The following is a 17,943-nucleotide window of genomic DNA, read 5'->3' on the forward strand; positions in this document are numbered from 1 at the left end:
AGATATTGTATCTCCATGATGGTACAATGGAAAATAAAAAAAGCTAATGATTCAGTTTTTCACTTGGGTAACTAATCACATGGTCACTTTTAGGAAGCAATCATGAAGGCGCTGCACGTATATGAGAAAGGTCACTGTGTAATGCATAATGGCAGATTGCTATGCAGAATAAACAGAGTGGAAACACATCGGTGTCTGCTCCTGGTCCTTGGTGTACTCTTTGAGAATGGGTGGTGTAATCATTTATATATACATACATATATAGATTCACAAAAAAAGCAAAGGTTATAACTCAGTTATAGGTAGGGTTTGTTCCATTACAATAACCACGCATAGCATAGTTAAAAAAAATTTCTTACACATCATGTATACAAGCTGTACTGTGGTTCACATTCTAAGATGAAATTTGTGCATTAATGATATACTCAGAGAATTATAACTCGCCATATCTATAGTAAATGTAAAAGAAGAAATGTGCATCTGCATATTATAATATATATATGTATATGATTACTAAATTGATATATGTATTAAGGAGGCATGTAATGGCGTAAACAATACATATGAAATTGGCTAGCTATAGCTCTTAGTGGGTGTGTGATTGGATTTGTGAGTCAGTGATTGAGTGTGTGAGTGGCTATATGGATCTGTGATTGGGTGTGGGGATATATGTGTCTGTGAATGGGTGTGTGAGTTGCTGTATGGATCAGTAAGTGTGATTGAGTGGCTTTGTGGGTGTGTGAGTGGGTGTGTAAATGGATGTATGGGTCTGTGAATGAGTGTGTAAGTGACTGTATAATATGTAAGTGGCTGTATGAGTGGCTGTGGGAGTGGTTGTATGGTTGTACGAGTAGTGTGGGTGGTACTGGGTTTGTGGGTGACTGTATGGGTCTGTGTGTGGTTTTGTGGGCCTTTGAGGGAAGGTGTGAGTGATTGTATGGATGTGTGAGTGGCTGTGTGGGTCTGGGAGTAGATATGAGAGTAGCTAAATAAGTGTTTACGTAGGTATGATAGTAGCCAAGTGAGTGACTTGGCTGGAGCAGAACATCACCTGCCCTGTTCTCCAACAAGAGTCCATAGTTGTACACAAAATATCTACCCAACAGGAGTACTTTCTACTGGTTAATTAGTGAGTGCTAACTTGTCAAGTAAATATCTAGTGCATATTCTACAATACAGTTGCATAATAGACCAGGAGGAATTGTCTTCAGTGACATTCTGTGTGTTTAATTTACACAATGCGATTGTTCCTCAAGCATCTCCTTCCAGAAATCTGTGATACCATGAATTCTCCTATTGAGAAGATAACAAGACTATGAATAGGTGAATCTCCAACTAACAAAGGTCCTCTGTCTTAACTAAATGAAATAAGTACTTCTGTACTCTAAACAAACAAACGCGGAGACGCTGATACCTTTTCTGGAGGAACTGAATCCTTGCAGCCTGCCCTCTCCCCCTTGCTGGGGGACACCGCCGCTTCCGCGCCACAACTCGCAGCACCCGCTTTGCGGGTGCCGCTTCGCGGCTAGCGGTGAGGGGCAGACGCTGCCTTCGTGGAAGACCGGAGGAGCCTGGGAGGTGGAGCGCGAGCAGGGACTCTCTAGACCAGGAGTCCCTGCGCCTGACCAGGTGTTGCTGTTGGACACGCCCCCTGGGAGACACGCCCCACGCTTGACCAAAAGGCGGGAGCACACAGAGCTCAGCGGGACTCTTAACAAACAAACGCAGAGATGCTGATACCTTTTCTGGAGGAACTGAATCCTTGCAGCCTGCCCTCTCCCCCTTGCTGGGGGACACCGCCGCTTCCGCGCCACAACTCGCAGCACCCGCTTCGCGGGTGCCGCTTCGCGGCTAGCGGTGAGGGGCAGACGCTGTCTTTGTGGAAGACCGGAGGAGCCTGGGAGGCGGAGCGCGAGCAGGGACTCTCTAGACCAGGAGTCCCTGCGCCTGACCAGGTGTTGCTGTTGGACGCGCCCCCTGGGAGACACGCCCCATGCTCGCAACGCCGCCTATAAAACACTTAGTCCAACGCTCAGCGGGACGCGAGCGGGATGCCGGGCGAAGCCCGGGCAAAGGGCGGGCCCTCTACGGCCCTCAGCGGCCAGAAGAGGCTGGGCTGGGCCACCCCCCTAAAGGCAGCACAACCATCAAACCATCGAGCTCACAAGGTAACTGCTTGTGCTACAAACTCTTTTTCTGTGCACTAAAACTATTCATATTGCATTGCCTAGTGCTCTAGTATGAGGAAACCGGCTAAAAAGTCAAAGATGCCCACATTAAGATCAAGCACAAAACCTAAATCAGACCCCCCACAACCAGTACCTACACTAACTTCCATTGACATTATGTTGAAGCAAACAATAGGGGCTGTAACTAACGCTATAGCTAATACGGAGAGAAGGATGTCTTTACCTCCCATGACTATTGTTCAAGATACACAGGAAGCCGCTATCAACCTCTCTGTAGTCACAATAGAACCCACTTTAGGATCTCGATACTAGTCTGGCTGTCACCTCTTCTTCCTTTGTTGATCTTCCGTGCGCCCAGGCCCCCACCGAAAACAGGAGGGAGTCAATGGACACACACACAAAAAAGACGATATCAAACACCATGGAGAACAAATGGCCCAAAGAATGCCCGAAACGTGGGGGGAAAAAAGGCCAAAGCAACACCAAAAATCACAACTTGGTGACACCTACAAATCCACCTACACCTGGAATACCCTGTTGGATTACTAATATGGTAGCTGATTTAAAAGCGGATCTAGAAGAGACCATCACAGCATCGATTAAACCCCTCATGGCCAAAATTGATAGGCTAACTTCCTTGATAAATAATAAGGGCGTTGGCCCAAAAAGCCAACTTGCACAAGATAATGCTTCCACAAAAGCAAGACAGGACGGAGGCCCAACCAAAAAATCAACAAAAGACAAGGCAAGCCCAACTACTGAACTGGCATCAAATAACCCCCCGAAAGCCCCACAAACGAATATAAAAGATGCACAAAATGTCACAACATCACAAAGTACTGGCAATATTAGTGGGCAATCAAACGCCCAAACAAAACAATCATGCCAAGGAACCGCCCAAACACCACACGGAACCAAAGATCAAACGTCAAAAGATAAATCTAAGGAAAACCCCACCCCTCTAGCAAAGCCCACGGAAAACAAAACTTCATCTCGAATCAGGACCATTAATCTACCCCCTGAAGCTCTGCCCTTTGTACTCGTGTTGACAGGAGTGCCACCCCTAAGAGAGGGCAAAAGGGAAACACAAGCGGAATTAAAAAATAAATGTGCACAGTGGCTACAAATACATAGACCGCTACCCTCTAACATTCATGGAGAAATTCTTTCAGTAAGAAGGGGGGAATGGATTGGGAGAGGAACAAAAACAATAGCAGGGGACATAATAACAGTGAATTTTAGAGACATTGCAGCAGTAAACTTTATTTGCAATGCACCCCCTAGCACCGCTCACTCACAAATCCACCCTGTACACCTATCATATTTTTACCCTTATGCTCCCCAAAGACCTGTGCAGAGAAATAAAATCCAGATGAACAGGTTCTATCAGATGGAACCCCAATATAGATCGGCCCAGTGGCAAATACCATACCATGCGACCCCAAATTATGATTCTTTTTTAATGCAGCATGCACATTGGAATAGGTTCAGTACACTCGAAGAGGTTGATTGACATGCACGGGGATACCTTTTCTATACACCCATAAGATCAAGGGAGGAAGGGCCGAAGACAACAGAAATGGGTACTAAGAATAGTATAGGACTCATGGACATGAAAGGGGGTGGTAAAAAGAGTTTAAAAACTCAAAAGGGAAGATGTAAATTGTCAAAACACCCAGAGCATAGGATAATCAACGAACAAAGTACACCGACTAGCAACATCAGCCCACAACCCCGCACTAATACACCAACCATAGAAGTAGTCCAGGAGGCACCCCCATTAAGAGGCTTATCAGAACAACCTAGAGCGGATACCCACAAAGATCTTCGAATCGTATCCTGGAATATCGCAGGCCTAGCAGCCAAACTTGAATCTCAAGAATGGCACGACTATATAAATACATTTCAAATTGTATGCTTGCAAGAAACATGGGCGGTTGAGCCAAATGACTATAGTCTTGAGGGATACAAATGTTTTTCTGTCCCGGCCACAAAGATATCATCTGGGAGAGCTAGTGGGGGACTTACAATTTACGTAAATTTACATATCCAGGGAGTATGGTCAAAATTTAATTGGGACTCACATAACTTACAAGTTGTAAGGTTTCGTTCTAAAAGAGTAAACCTTTTCCTACTCAATTGGTATAATGCTGTCAGCTCGATGGCAACGGGAGCCGCTGTTAATGAATTGAACTCCTGTTTAGAAAAATTGCTTTCTTTAAATAAGACACCAAACCCTCCAAGTTTAATACTTTTAGGGGATTTTAATTGCCACCTTTGTGACAAATTAAAACCATTTAATAGAGACTGGTCTAGATGCACCATAATGAAAGGGCCACATTTTGCTCATGTAAGAGAGGGATGGGATCTCGAGAAATTAACCAAAAGGCATAACTTGGTCCACACCTTGGACCTTGCCAAACTGGGTGACAACGGAGATCTCAACCCAACATTTAGAGGTAGAGGTTGCCAGTCCTACATTGACTATATTTTAGTCTTGCCTCTTTTAAAAAGAAACATCAGTAATATGGCCATAGATGCAAGCATCTTTAGCGATCACAACCCAGTGACATCACACTAAAAGGGTTTGATTTTAAAATAGTTTCAAACAGTATAGACGTGATAGAAAAGGCAGTGGATCAAGGAAGGAGAATTAAGTGGGCTAGGACTGACGGGGATAGATTTTACAAAAAACTGATCGCAGAGGGTCTAAACGCAATAAATACATGCCTTGATCTTAGGGTGGAGGGAGCTCTAGTGGTTAGCGCATTCGAGGAAATCGCACGCCATGTAAACAATCTGCTGACGACCTCCAAATCAATTAAAGCGCCATCTACCCCACGCTGGTTCGACTCCCTTTGCACTAAGGCGCATAAAAAAACTGAAACTTAGCCTTCACGCCGTACCTAGGGATAAGCTCATGATTGCACAGAATAGAGCTGAATATAAAAAACATTGAACAACCGTAAAAAGAGCTTACAAAATCAAGCCTGGGAGGATTTAAGGGACGCCGCAGAAAGGCGAGATATATCAGGCTTCTGGAAGGTCATTAATACCCCATGCTTCCAGGATCAAGGAGCACCAAAAATAATGAACACTATTTTACCCGACCAATGGCAGAATCATTTCAAGAGCCTTTACAATCACACAGGACATTTAATCCAGGGGGAAGAGATAAGACCTACACAGCCCTCAAAACTGGACTTTTCCCTGAAAGAAGTGGAACTCGGAATAGTAGGGCTTAGTAAAAACCAAGCACCAGGCCCGGACGGAATACCTCCTGATCTCTACCTGAGTAAAATTGAACTGTGGGCCCCGCTACTAACGAGGGTTTTGAACGAGGCAGTGGTGGCAGGATTTCCCCGTTCCTGGTCAACAGCAACCATAGTTCCGATTTACAAGAAGGGGAACCGTGACGACCCTCAGTGCTACCGCCCCATTTCCCTCATAGATGTGACAGCGAAAGTACTGGGGCGAGTTTTCTTACACCGTCTCGAGGATTGGGCCGAGGAGCATCAGATATTTTCAGATGTCCAATACGGTTTCAGGTAAGGTAGATCCACCACGGATCAATGTCTGAACCTGTACCTTCTGGCAGCAAAATATACCATCGCTGGCAATGGGAATGTATTCATGGGTTTTATGGACCTATCGGTGGCTTTTGACCGTATAAACAGAGGAAAACTTTGGTCATTATTGATAAATCTAGGGGTGGATCAATCCCTTGTGGACACCCTACAAACCCTACACTGGAATACATCTGCAAGTGTGAGGTATAACCAAGAGGGAAGTAAGACCGACCCCTTTTGCTGTACCAGTGGAGTGAGGCAGGGCTGCATCTTAGCGCCCTTCCTTTTCTCTATATATATTAATCTCCTGGAAAAAGAGCTTTTAAAGCTAAGGGTGGATTCGCCACAAATTGGCCAACGCGCAGTGCCGGTATTACTTTATGCCGATGAATTGAATTGAATTTGAATTTAAAATATTTATATAGCGCAACATTCACCAGGCGGTTTCTTGGCGCTGTGGAAGCAACTTTAGCAGTAGGGACGAGAACTGGCAAAAAGAAAAAAAATAGAAAGGGGGATCAGTTTACATTACAGAAAGCCTGAGTGAATAGAAAGGTCTTGAGATCTTTTCTAAAAGTGGAATACTGCGTGGCCAGACGTAAGTAGTCGGGGAGGGAATTCCAGAAGGATGGTGCTAGGAATGAAAAATTGGTTCCGCCCCATTTCTTACGTCTGTACCGGGGAACCTGAAGAAGAGCTCGAGTAGACGAGCGAAGCTCACGAGCAGGGGTATATTCTTTTAACAATGAAGAGATGAAAGCAGGGGCAGTGCCCTTGCGGGCCTGAAAGACCATGCAGCCTGTTTTAAACAGGGATCGCTCCCTAACAGGTAGCCAGTGTAGTGCCTTCAATAGAGGGGTAGAGTGGTGGGAACGAGAGAGACCATGCACCAATCTGGCCGCCTGGTTTTGAACCAGCTGGAGCTTCGGCAGACTATACGCTGGGATGCCGTTGTAGAGGGTGTTGGCATAGTCCAGCCGGGAAACAACCAGAGCGGACATGATTAGCTTAAGTGCAGGAGGAGAAAAAAAACGAGAGACAGAGCGAATAGTTCGAAGAACAAGAAAGCAAGAAGAAACAACAGAACTGATTTGTGAATGAAGGTTGAGATGATGGTTAAGTTTGATGCCCATAGTCTTAACTGAGGGAGAGGGTGTGGGAGAGGGTCCAAGAGAAGAAGGCCAAAAGGAAGAATTCCAGGGACTGGAGGAACCACCCGTAAGGACCAATTCTGTTTTGTCAGGGTTCAACTTCAGATGGTTGTGGTTCATCCAGTCCCTGATAAAAATCATAGTAGACTGAAAATTAGAAATAGAGTGAGAGGAGGAGGACAGATTGAAAATGAGCTGGAGGTCGTCTGCATAATTGTAAACAGTGACCTCCAGTTTCTGAAGTGCGAAAATCAAAGGATAGATATAAAGATTAAACAAAAGGGGGGAGAGAGAAGAACCCTGGGGAACACCACATGTGACTTTGAGTTGGGTAGCCGCGAAATCCCCTAACCGGACCGCCTGGATGCGGTCCCTCAGGAAGGACGATAGCCAGACCAGGGCTGAGCCCCCGACCCCCGCCGCTCCGACACGGGAAAGTAAGATGGAATGATCCACCGTATCGAAAGCGGCGGAAAGATCGAGGAGCACCAGAGCCTGGCGGCAGTTTTGGTCCATGCCCTCCCTGAGGTTATTAAGGACCGACACCACGACAGGCTCGGTGGAGTGCCTAGGCCGAAAACCTGCCTGGCGGGACGCTAGGCCCCCATTGGCTTCCACATGGGCACTGAGGACCGATGTTACGTGTCGCTCCAGCACCTTGCCCAAGTAGGGCAGGAGAGAGATGGGACGATAGTTGGCTGGAGCAGAGGGGTCCGCGCCAGGCTTTTTAAGAATGGGCACTATGGTGGCGGTTTTAAGTGCTGGAATTACCACCCCCTGGGCCAATGAGTTGTTAAGTAGGGAAATTGGCGGTTTAGGGCAAGCAGAGTAAATCTGTTGCAAAATATGGGCTGGACAGATATCCGCCGGGGAACCAGACTTTACTTTAGGGAGTATTGAGAGAAACATTTCTTCAGTAAGCGGGGGGAGAGAGGAAAGAGAGCAGTGAACAGAAGGGGGAGAAGGCTCGGAGAAGGCGGGGGAGGGGAGTGGAATATTAGGTTTGATATTACTAATTTTTTCTAAAAAATAAACATTCAGAGAATCACAGAGGGATTGAGTGGGGGGGGGGCTTAAGGGTGGCCCTGTCAGAATAGGCCAAGTCCTGAACGATGACGCGGTACTATTGGCCAGAACTCCCATAGGTTTACAAAAGCTGATTGATGGTTTTGTCGATTTCATGGCCAAACTTGATTTATCGACAAACCTTGAAAAATCTTATATTATGACAACAGGAGCAAAGAAAAAGGGGAACTTCACTTATACCATCGGATCACACAAGATTGGCCAGGTCAAGACCTTCTCATACCTGGGTGTACTCTTTGATAATCACTTGAACTTTAAACCCCTGGTGGAGAAACATGCAACTAAACTGGCGGCGTCATCAGGAGCCATTATGGGGTATGGTCAAAGACTGGGAAGGTGGTCTCCAGAACAAGTATTAAATTTGTACAGGTCGATTTGCTGTGCGAAGGTCACCTACGGTGCGGAAGTATGGGGTTATATAGACAATAAACTACAACAAATACAGGTGGAAGAAAATAAATTCCTGAGAAGAATCCTGAAACTACCGCAGAGTGTCCCGGCCCACATTATTCACGAGGAAATGGGAGAGCTCTTTATTGAAGACCGGATTAAAGTTAAACCCCTTCTGGCCTGGGTTAAAATATGGACTAACCCCGAGGCGGACCTAACGAGACAAATCATAACAGACTGCCTCAAAAGTGATAAAGGACACCATATTCCCTGGTTGAAGTACATCAAGGACTCGTTAGAAGAGATTGACTGTATAAACTTCTTCACATCCCCAGAATCCATAACAGTTGAGAGTAAAATGATGGTAAAAAAACTTTTCTTAGAACGGTTATGGACGATTAGGGCAGAGAGTGAAAGACATAAGCCCACTGTTTCATCCTACTGTCAACTTACAGCAAAGCAAGGAATGGAACCATACCAGAGGGTCATGTATAATGCGCAGGATCGCTACTACATGACCCGCTTCAGACTCAATATGCTTCATCACTTACTTGCGGTTCCTTCAGGGTTCACCCTTACAGTGGAGGCGAAGGGTACCTGCGGCTGCGACTCTAGGTCTCCGCAGGATACCCTTCACTTTGTTTTATTATGTCCTTTTTATTCTGCCCCGAGACGTAAGTTTTTAGTGGGGATTTTGAAAGAATCAAAACTCAGACATGCAAAACTGGCTCTAAAGTTTTTACAGGACGCTGAAGACGCCCACACTCTATTTTGCACTGTAAACTTTATCCGGGTAGCAATGCAGTTAAGGGATACCAGAGAAAATGGACCTTAATATCACTCAACCCCTTAAAATTTACTCCTTTCCCACTAGTCTAATGAAATATGTTTTTTAGCCAAATGTTATTGATATCTTCTTTTAAACTAAAATTTGTATGTATTATTGTGTGTATATTGTATATGTGCTTTTATGGTGTCTTTTTAAGTACCGAATAAAGACTATAAATTGAAAAGTACTTGTGTTTGGTGAAGATGTCCTCTTGATCAACACACCAAGAAGGAATCACTAAAATCAGCAGGAACGTGCTGGTGGGGCCTTGTGGTAGGCTGCCTGTCATACTAGCAAAAGGCGGAGAGATCTTTGCATACTATTAAGTTGGACAGTTAGGGCCGAACCGGCGAGACTTCCAGGTGTCTTTGCACATTTGCTGTAATTCTAGGGGAGAACCATGGACTCTGTTCTCAAGAGGGGAGGCCAAGAGAGAACTCACTTGTCACAGTCAATACATATTACACTCCGATAGATCAAAGATGCATTCACCTATACCAAGGATTTCAGATTGTTTCAAATGTGGAATCGCCAAGAAAACACATTTGCTTTCCCTTCGCAAAGACCAGGCAATTAGGATCTTTTTTTAATTGCATATGATACCTCATATAGTTGCTGAATTTCAATGGTTTTGTGTGGGTAAAATGTGCGCCTAACTATAACATCCCTGTAACTTTTGGCTTTGTGAATATAAATTTTTGGTGAATATATATTTGGTGAATCAACAACAATGCGTTCTGACTTCAATAAACACGCAAACATGAGCACTATGTGAATGATACTCAGTGATTTATTTGGCTACAATAGTTTTATGCCTAGTGACAGCACATAGTACAAATGATGGTTATTGATGCCATAGCACCTAACATCAGAGGAGGTAATAGAGTTCTAAATCTATGGCGAAGGGAATCATGGTATATTATACAGTTTAATACTAAGAAACCGGTGGGCTTAAACTCAGATGAGAAATTAGCTGTACACTTCGTTTGAGTTAGTATAGAGATCTTTATACTCATGTTCCTCTCTTTCTGTAAGTTTGTGTTTATGTTTTCCACATACTTATGACGTGCTTGAGTAATTTGCTTTATTGAGAAATGAAGTGGGAGCATTTGGGATTTAATTGGTTTTATTGTGGCACTAATACAGGTGTTAGAAAAGGGTTCAACATGCCTTGATGTTATTGAAGCCAAGCTCTAGGTACCATTTTCCTTTGTATTTTTAGTAACTCTTCACATGTGTACATTGAGGAATAATATAGGATTTTGCAAAGTGGACTTTTGACATCATTGCAATTGATTTGTTGGGTTGATCATGAAATTGTTTGACCTGTGCATCAAGATCTCTAGTCAACCCCTCTACTCCATCCCACTGCACTCCACAACAGTGCATGCCCTTGTAGTTTCAAGAAACTCGATATCAGGCCTTCTTGGGCTTCATTTTGTATTAAGATCTTTGAGACTGCCGCAATGCATATGAAGTTTATGTCAGGCACATTTGGGCTGAATTTTGTATAGTGATCTTTGAAACTGTCGCAATGCATATGATGTACTGCACAAGACATTGCTTGATTTCAATGGCAATATCCCCAGTAAACAGGACAAGTGTCTACTTATTCAAGTAGCATTGATGTTTTGATCCAAAAATCTAGTAGTCATAGGCCCACTCGGGCTACATTGTGTAATTCACTTCTTTAGTGAAATCAGCACTTCTGGTATTTAAATATGGCTGCCATCATACCAGCAGGTGGCTTAACTTCATCAAATTCACCACACGATAGCAAAGTAATGCACAAGCCTTTTAGGTTTAGGCAATTATGATTTATGCTTTTAACAAATAAAATACACTGGCCATTGGATTAAAAAAGACTGTGTATCATGGTAAATTTCATAGATCAATTGTATGGTTACTTACTGACATACATACCAAATGAAAGGAAATTGTAGGAGAGGCATTAGTGTAAGCGGGATGTTTGTCACCTTCACTCAGATGACTAATATGCATTACCAATGAAGCACTTTGTAACAACTCTAAGATGGCGTTCATGTAACCTAACTTTTCTGTACTATTGCATAGTCTCATATCTATGCTAATTTGTATTGTTATTTCCAAATTACTCTTTGAGGTGTTCAATGGATTTCTGTACCGTGATCAATGAAAGCTTTAACCACAACTCATTCTTCATTGCGGCTGTTGTAGCCAAAGAAATCACTGTGCATTATTTGCATAGTGCTCGTGTTTGCATATTTCTTGAAGTCGGAATTGTGAATGGGTGGAACTTGTGGAGGTCTACTCCACAGAATTCTGCAGAGTTCTCTAAAAACTCCACAAAATTTAACATACTTCCATGTGTGGCAGAGTATTGCTTGACCAGTGCGGTCACTTACACAATAAGGTGTTACTGGGAAAATTAATAGAGGTACAGGACTGACTGGGCATCCTTACATTACACCACTAGCATGTGATGCAATAATTCACCAATGGGGCTGTGCCCTGGCACAAAAACATCCCTGCACACAGAGCAGGCCCTCACACCCATAATAATTAACCAACATCCACCATCAATGTCACCAGGAAATGCGCTACACCATAAAAAGAAAATATGTACATACCCGCTGTGAAAAAGTTTCCAGACCGGGAGGCAAAGGCTGCCCGATGTGCTTTTCAATGCCTCCAGCATACCGCAGATGGTCTCGGGCAAGGCCTGGGGTCTCCAAGTGGCAGCACCTCTCTGCTAGTCTCTGAGACAGTTACTCTGCTGGACCCATTCTTCTATCATTTCAGATAGCTGGTTGACAATGTCGTCTCGTCACAAAGCGGGGCAAGGCAGAGGGGGGTCCCAGAGTCCAGAGGAATGAAGTCTGTCTGCTCACACTGCCTCATAGTCGATCCAGTCATTGGTCACATGGCAAGCATGTGCAGTTTGAAAACGTTGTGTTTGTTTTGTTTCTCTGTGCATGCTGAGCCAGACGTCACAGACGTTTGCATGCATACCATAGACAATGAAGGTTTCATAAAAGTAAATAAGAAATGAGCATGCGAAACACCAGTAAAAACTCTGCTTTGCTGGCATAGGCAGAGTTTGTGCTGAACTTCGCTCTCGAAGAGCAGTGTGTAGTGGCAAAAACTCTGCACACTCTGCCAGGGGAGCTGAGTATACAGTCCACGCTGAGTTGGAACACATTGTTGCCGAATGTGGATTTTGGACTTTTCCACACCTGGCACATGAGCCACCATGCCAAAAGGTAGAGGGATAGGTGGAAGTGGAAGCCTGTTGTTTGGAGAAATATATATATATATTTTTGTTTTTGGCAGCATCTGAGGAAGTCACTTCGACGAAACGCTTCATGCCATATTGCCAGTGTGAAATAAAAAGCTGCTTTGCAAAAGGACCAGTGTGTGCTCCACTTTCTGCTTACGGCAAGGGAGTGTGTATATATGTGTGTATATCATCAGTGCATTGCGGGTGCGCAAGTTATAGTTAGCACAACTAACGATAACGGAGGAATTTCTATGGTTTTGTACGAGTGAAATGTCTAGCTAACTATAACACTCATGAAACCTAGGGTTTTTTCAGTGAATTTCAAAGGTTTTTTAAATGATAATTCCTAACTATAACATCTCTGAAACGTATGGTTTTTTCAGTGAATTTCAAAGGTTTTTTAAATGCTAATTTCTAACTATAACGTCTCTGAAACCTATGGTTTTTTCAGTGAATTTCAAAGGTTTTCGAAATGCTAATTTTTAAGTGCAATAGTAGTTATACCTATTTTTTAACTGAATTTCTACAGTTTTTTAACTGTTTATTTATAATTATTTTATTTATTAAACAACATTATATATTTTTCAGAAAATTGCAATTTTTTTAAAAATAACTATAAAACTGAAATATTTTTAATTATTTAGTTTTTTGTGTTTTAATGTAATTATATACTTTTCTATTTTATTTTTTTTGCCAGAATATTTTGGGGAGTCGGGCACCCATAGCGTACCTACCGCAGCAGGTCCAAGTATTCTAGCTGCCATTTTGGAAACGTCGTGAAGGATCTGCGTATGGTGAGCGACGAGTGCGTGTTTTTTTTCAGTTACGTCATATACGTACAATGTTATGTGGTGTGCGCCACTGATATGCGACCGGTCTGCGACTCCTGCTCCCGCACATTTGTGACACATGCTTATTACAGTATGCGATGCTTGCACGGTGGCGGGCCCTACGTGACTTCATATACGTGATGGGCGCGCTGGGTGCGTGACTCCTGAAAAATATTTTAGGTTCTAAAATTATATGTACGTGTCTTTGATGTACATATTAGGACAAAAGATTATCTAAGGTATTCATAAAAATAATATATTTCTACTTGCAATAAACGTATATTATTTTTAAATATATTTTTGCAAAGTCGCGTTGGGTGCGCGCTTCGTGAGCACACGGTGCGCGAATCCCAAGTGACCTAAAAAAAAAAGATTTGATTGCTTTATAACATTTCCCACTGTAACTATTGAAGGACCCCCCCCCCCCCCCATTTTAATTATTCTGTTTGGAGCAGTTGATGAGAGACATCTCTTCTTCTTCCAGCTGGTTTTGGAATTTTTTTGGTGTTTTTAAAAAATTGCATTGGAGAAATGCCATCTGGTTCGCAAGCTCCTCATCATTCTTCAGATAAGATATCTTGGAGGAAGATCCACCCTAGCAGATACCTGAAACAATGGTATGGAAATTTTTCACCTTTCCTGCCGGAGAAAAAAAGTTCAACACAAGAAAAGTCACATGCTTGCTGTGTGACAGGGTCCTGTCGCGAGGCAGTGACAAGAAATACTCCTGTGGAATAGTGAGTATGTATAAACATCTGCGGACCATTCACCCGAAGAAGCTGGCACGAGAAATGAGTCGTGTAGCAAAAAATCCAGCACCAAGCATTGCTAGCACCTCAGGAGCATCCACTTCAGCACCACCTGTAGACATTCGCCCAGAATTTGCTTTTCTGCAGCAGCACTGCACTAAGTCCAAAACCATCATTTGTTATGGTGAACAGTTAGTGGATGCTATTTGTGCGGCTCAACGGAACCACAAATGCAATTTTTTTTTATATTTTTGTTTTTGGAATGATGTTGAGTTCCAAAAGCTAACTGTTTACTTAGTTCCTTTTTTGTTAAATATTTAAAAAACACAAAAAAGTACAAAATTGTTAAAAAAATAAAAAATAAAACAGGGGAAAAAGAGTTCAGAACTACCTTGTCTGGTTTTAAAAAAGAACTATAATTGCATAGTAATGTCTGAAACTTTGGTTGAATGTATGTGTAGAGCATGATTGTCTGAAAGAATACAATAGTACTGTATGGTGAATTTATAGGGGCAGATCTATGAGGAAGTGCTGCAGCGTGACACTGCAAGCCCTTTAGCTGCACCGCGCTGCAGTACTTCTGAAGCACCGGGATATGACATATTTACATGAATATGTTGCAATTCTGTGCTTCCTCTGCATTAGTACACAAACTGCAGCCATGCAGTGATGCAGGCACCCTGGCACCATGGTGCAAGGATATCTGTGTCGTGGGGAGATTGTTTTTGTGCAGGAAAAGAATACTTCCTGCACAAAAACAATCACTAAAGGCATTTTCCTCCTTCAATGTGTGCTGCGGAATGCAGCATGCATTGAAAGAGGAAAAAAGCGGGGAGAAATTAAAACATTTCTCCTTGTTGTGCCTCGCTACACCACCTCTAGGTTTGCGCACCCTTTACACGTATCTACAGATTTACACTTTCTCGTAAATCTTGAGTTGTGTTATTCCATTGGTGTTGTGTGGGAACAGACACAGCAACACCCATGGAACGCCCCTTCAAGGCAAAGTGCTGCGCTTGAATGGGCCGTATTTTCAAGGGGATGAAAAGCCACGCAGGGCGGCTTTTCCTCTCCTTGTAAATATGGAGGAGTTCCCAGCGCCATCACTACGTTACAAAAAGTGATGTACTGGTGGTGCAGTGGGCTTGTAAATCTGCCACATAAGTGCTTAGGTATTGGCAGAGTTACTGTATACAAATGGGATTGTAGTAGTGTTTCTAGTATTAGACAGCAAACCATTGATATATTAAGAACATTCCTATGTAGCTTTCCAAGGCCAAGTTTAAAACACAACATAAGTGATACCTCTCAACAATGTGAACTTTAGGTAGGAGGCTATATTATGTGAAAACTCCTGCTTTATGTTTAGGAAAAATAAGTAGAGCACTTTTGCATGGGATGTCCAGTTTCATTTCTTTGGCCCGCAGCAGGTTTCTTGGGAAAACTAAGAGTTGTTAATAGGAGGAGTTGCATAACAAGACACATATATTACAATTATGATAGTTTTAAAACAGAGATTACAAAATTTACCACAATGTTCTAAAAAAACAGAGTATGTTTGTATATGTTGTTGATGTACTTACTAGAAGGTTTAAACACATTCTGTTGACTTTGAAAAGTGAAAAATTTAATTATGATAACTGGCAAAAGTTACCTATGTAGTTATTTGTGGAGGGATAGTTTGACTTGTCTATATGGCAAGTGAAATGTAAGTAGTGTTATAACAAATTGGAAGTTAATAAAATGAACAACACATAGATATTATATACCCGTTTTGTAGGATAATAAAATGCCTGCTAATGTAGAAAGACTATGAATGTCAAAAATAAAAATAAATCAAAATGTATAATTCTTTCCAGCATTACGAAGGTCCGTTATGGACTGCTTTCCAGCACTAACTGCAACTCCACAAACCGTGCAGTATGATGCCATCGAGGAAAACTGTGGAGCTAAATCTTGAAGCGTCGATTGGACTTTTGAATGGACTCTACTTTGGTGTTGTTGTGCTGCCATTGAAGCTGAGGGTCCTTCAGTTTTGCGTTGCCTTCTTGCTGCTCACTATGAACTATTTTTATGAAATGAGCAAAAAATATTAAAGGTGAAATAATATACCATGTATGATATTTGGCAGCATTGTGAATAGCTGCAACACACCCGGCCCATCAGCAGTTATAACAACCATACAGTTCATGCAATTCGTGGCAATTCTTGAAAACTCTGGAGCCAAATTTGATTTAGTAGTCTGTACCTCTAAAGGGACTTTCTGGAAGGGAATTATTGTTGCTGCCACCAATGTAGATGGTCCTCCAGCTTCCTTCTGCTGGTTCGGCAGTTGGAGATGATTGCTATGAATCATTTTAAGATGGTAGAACATGAACATCGTCCCACATGAGTCTTAAAAAAGTCTCCAGCGTAAATCTACCACCTGCTCACAATAAACATCTGGAAAAGGAGATTCAAGAAGGAGTAGTGGGTGTATATGTCCCATTGATTTTACTGATCCGTTTATTATCCAATTATATTCTTTACTTTCCCCGCCATGTGATGTTTTTAGATTGTGCATTGCACTAGTTTGCAACAGTTTTCAATTCCCCATGAGTTTGTGTAACAATGGGTAGTTTGATGGGTGTTTGGTAGTGATGTTGTCTTTGTGAGTTTAGATGATGAGTTATTTTTTTAATTGTTTTTGTTAAAAGTATTGTTCAAATGAAGTTACACAATGATGTTACTAAACAGCTAGACTCAAACTTTGTGTAAAATATGTCTATATAGCTGTTTTTCACTTTGTCATTTGTATTGGTGACTACTGATGTCAGTGTGACCTCTGAAGAAGGAAAATGCATTTTTTATTTAGTTATTTCACCAAATGAATACAAAGGGAAAAGTTTAATTAGAATCTTACTAAATAGCTACACTGAAACCTTATTTAAAATATGTCTATATTTGTATTTTACAGTTTGTTAAAAACACACTGTATTTGCAGTCTGTCCTTGGCAATGGCAATATTTAATTTAGCGTTATAAAATTTGGTAATCTTGCTTTTAATAGACGTTAACGACATGCAGGTGGCAAAATATGTACAATATCAGCCCCCCCTTAGTTGACATCTGGGGCATTGTGAACCTTTGCTATCCCCCCATTTAAAAAACCTACTGGGTGTGTAGTAAAGATTTACACGGGCTTTATAATACCGTACATACATATTTGAAGATAAAAACGTAGTTTGAGCCAGAGAAAAGGATTCCCTAAAACTAGATTCAGAGTTAGCCAATCACTCTTGCCACTTCAGAGAGTGATTAACCATATCATCCTTCTATTGTTTATTGAGGAGGGAATAAATTAATCTGATGGAGGGTTTGTGTCCCGCTACCAGAGCATCAACCAGATCACACCTTTGAGAACCAATCGGGCCCCCTCCCTTGCGGTATAACAAATCTCCGACTCGGTGCTATTTAAAAATTAAATTCTGGCTGATATCGAATTAATTTCTTAGCTCTTGAAATGACCTTACACCCATGCAGGAATATAAAGCCCACCTTATTTAGGCTGCTTTTCACTCACCGTAAGGTGTATTGACCCCCAGAATCTTCTGGCAGGTAAGTATTATTACTTAATGGGGTATAGAAATGTAATCTACCCAAGCCCATTAGTTTACAAACCGTTGACCACACTCTAAAAGTGTTCAATAATATCTTAAAACAAACTCTTTTGAAGTAGTTGAGCTCAATTTGCCTCCACAGGTTTCCTCTAACCCCACCACCTATCAATAGTTCAAATGGGGAGGGGAAGTACTCCACTCCTAATTGCGAGGATGGTTTCTCTTGGAGTATGAGTCCTAGATTCTTCAGTATAGAGGCCCAGTAATATAGCTCACCTCTATCTTTAGGGAGG

Source organism: Lissotriton vulgaris, chromosome 4_1 (genome assembly GCF_964263255.1).
Source record: "Lissotriton vulgaris chromosome 4_1, aLisVul1.2, whole genome shotgun sequence".
Classification (NCBI taxonomy): Eukaryota; Metazoa; Chordata; class Amphibia; order Caudata; family Salamandridae; genus Lissotriton; species Lissotriton vulgaris.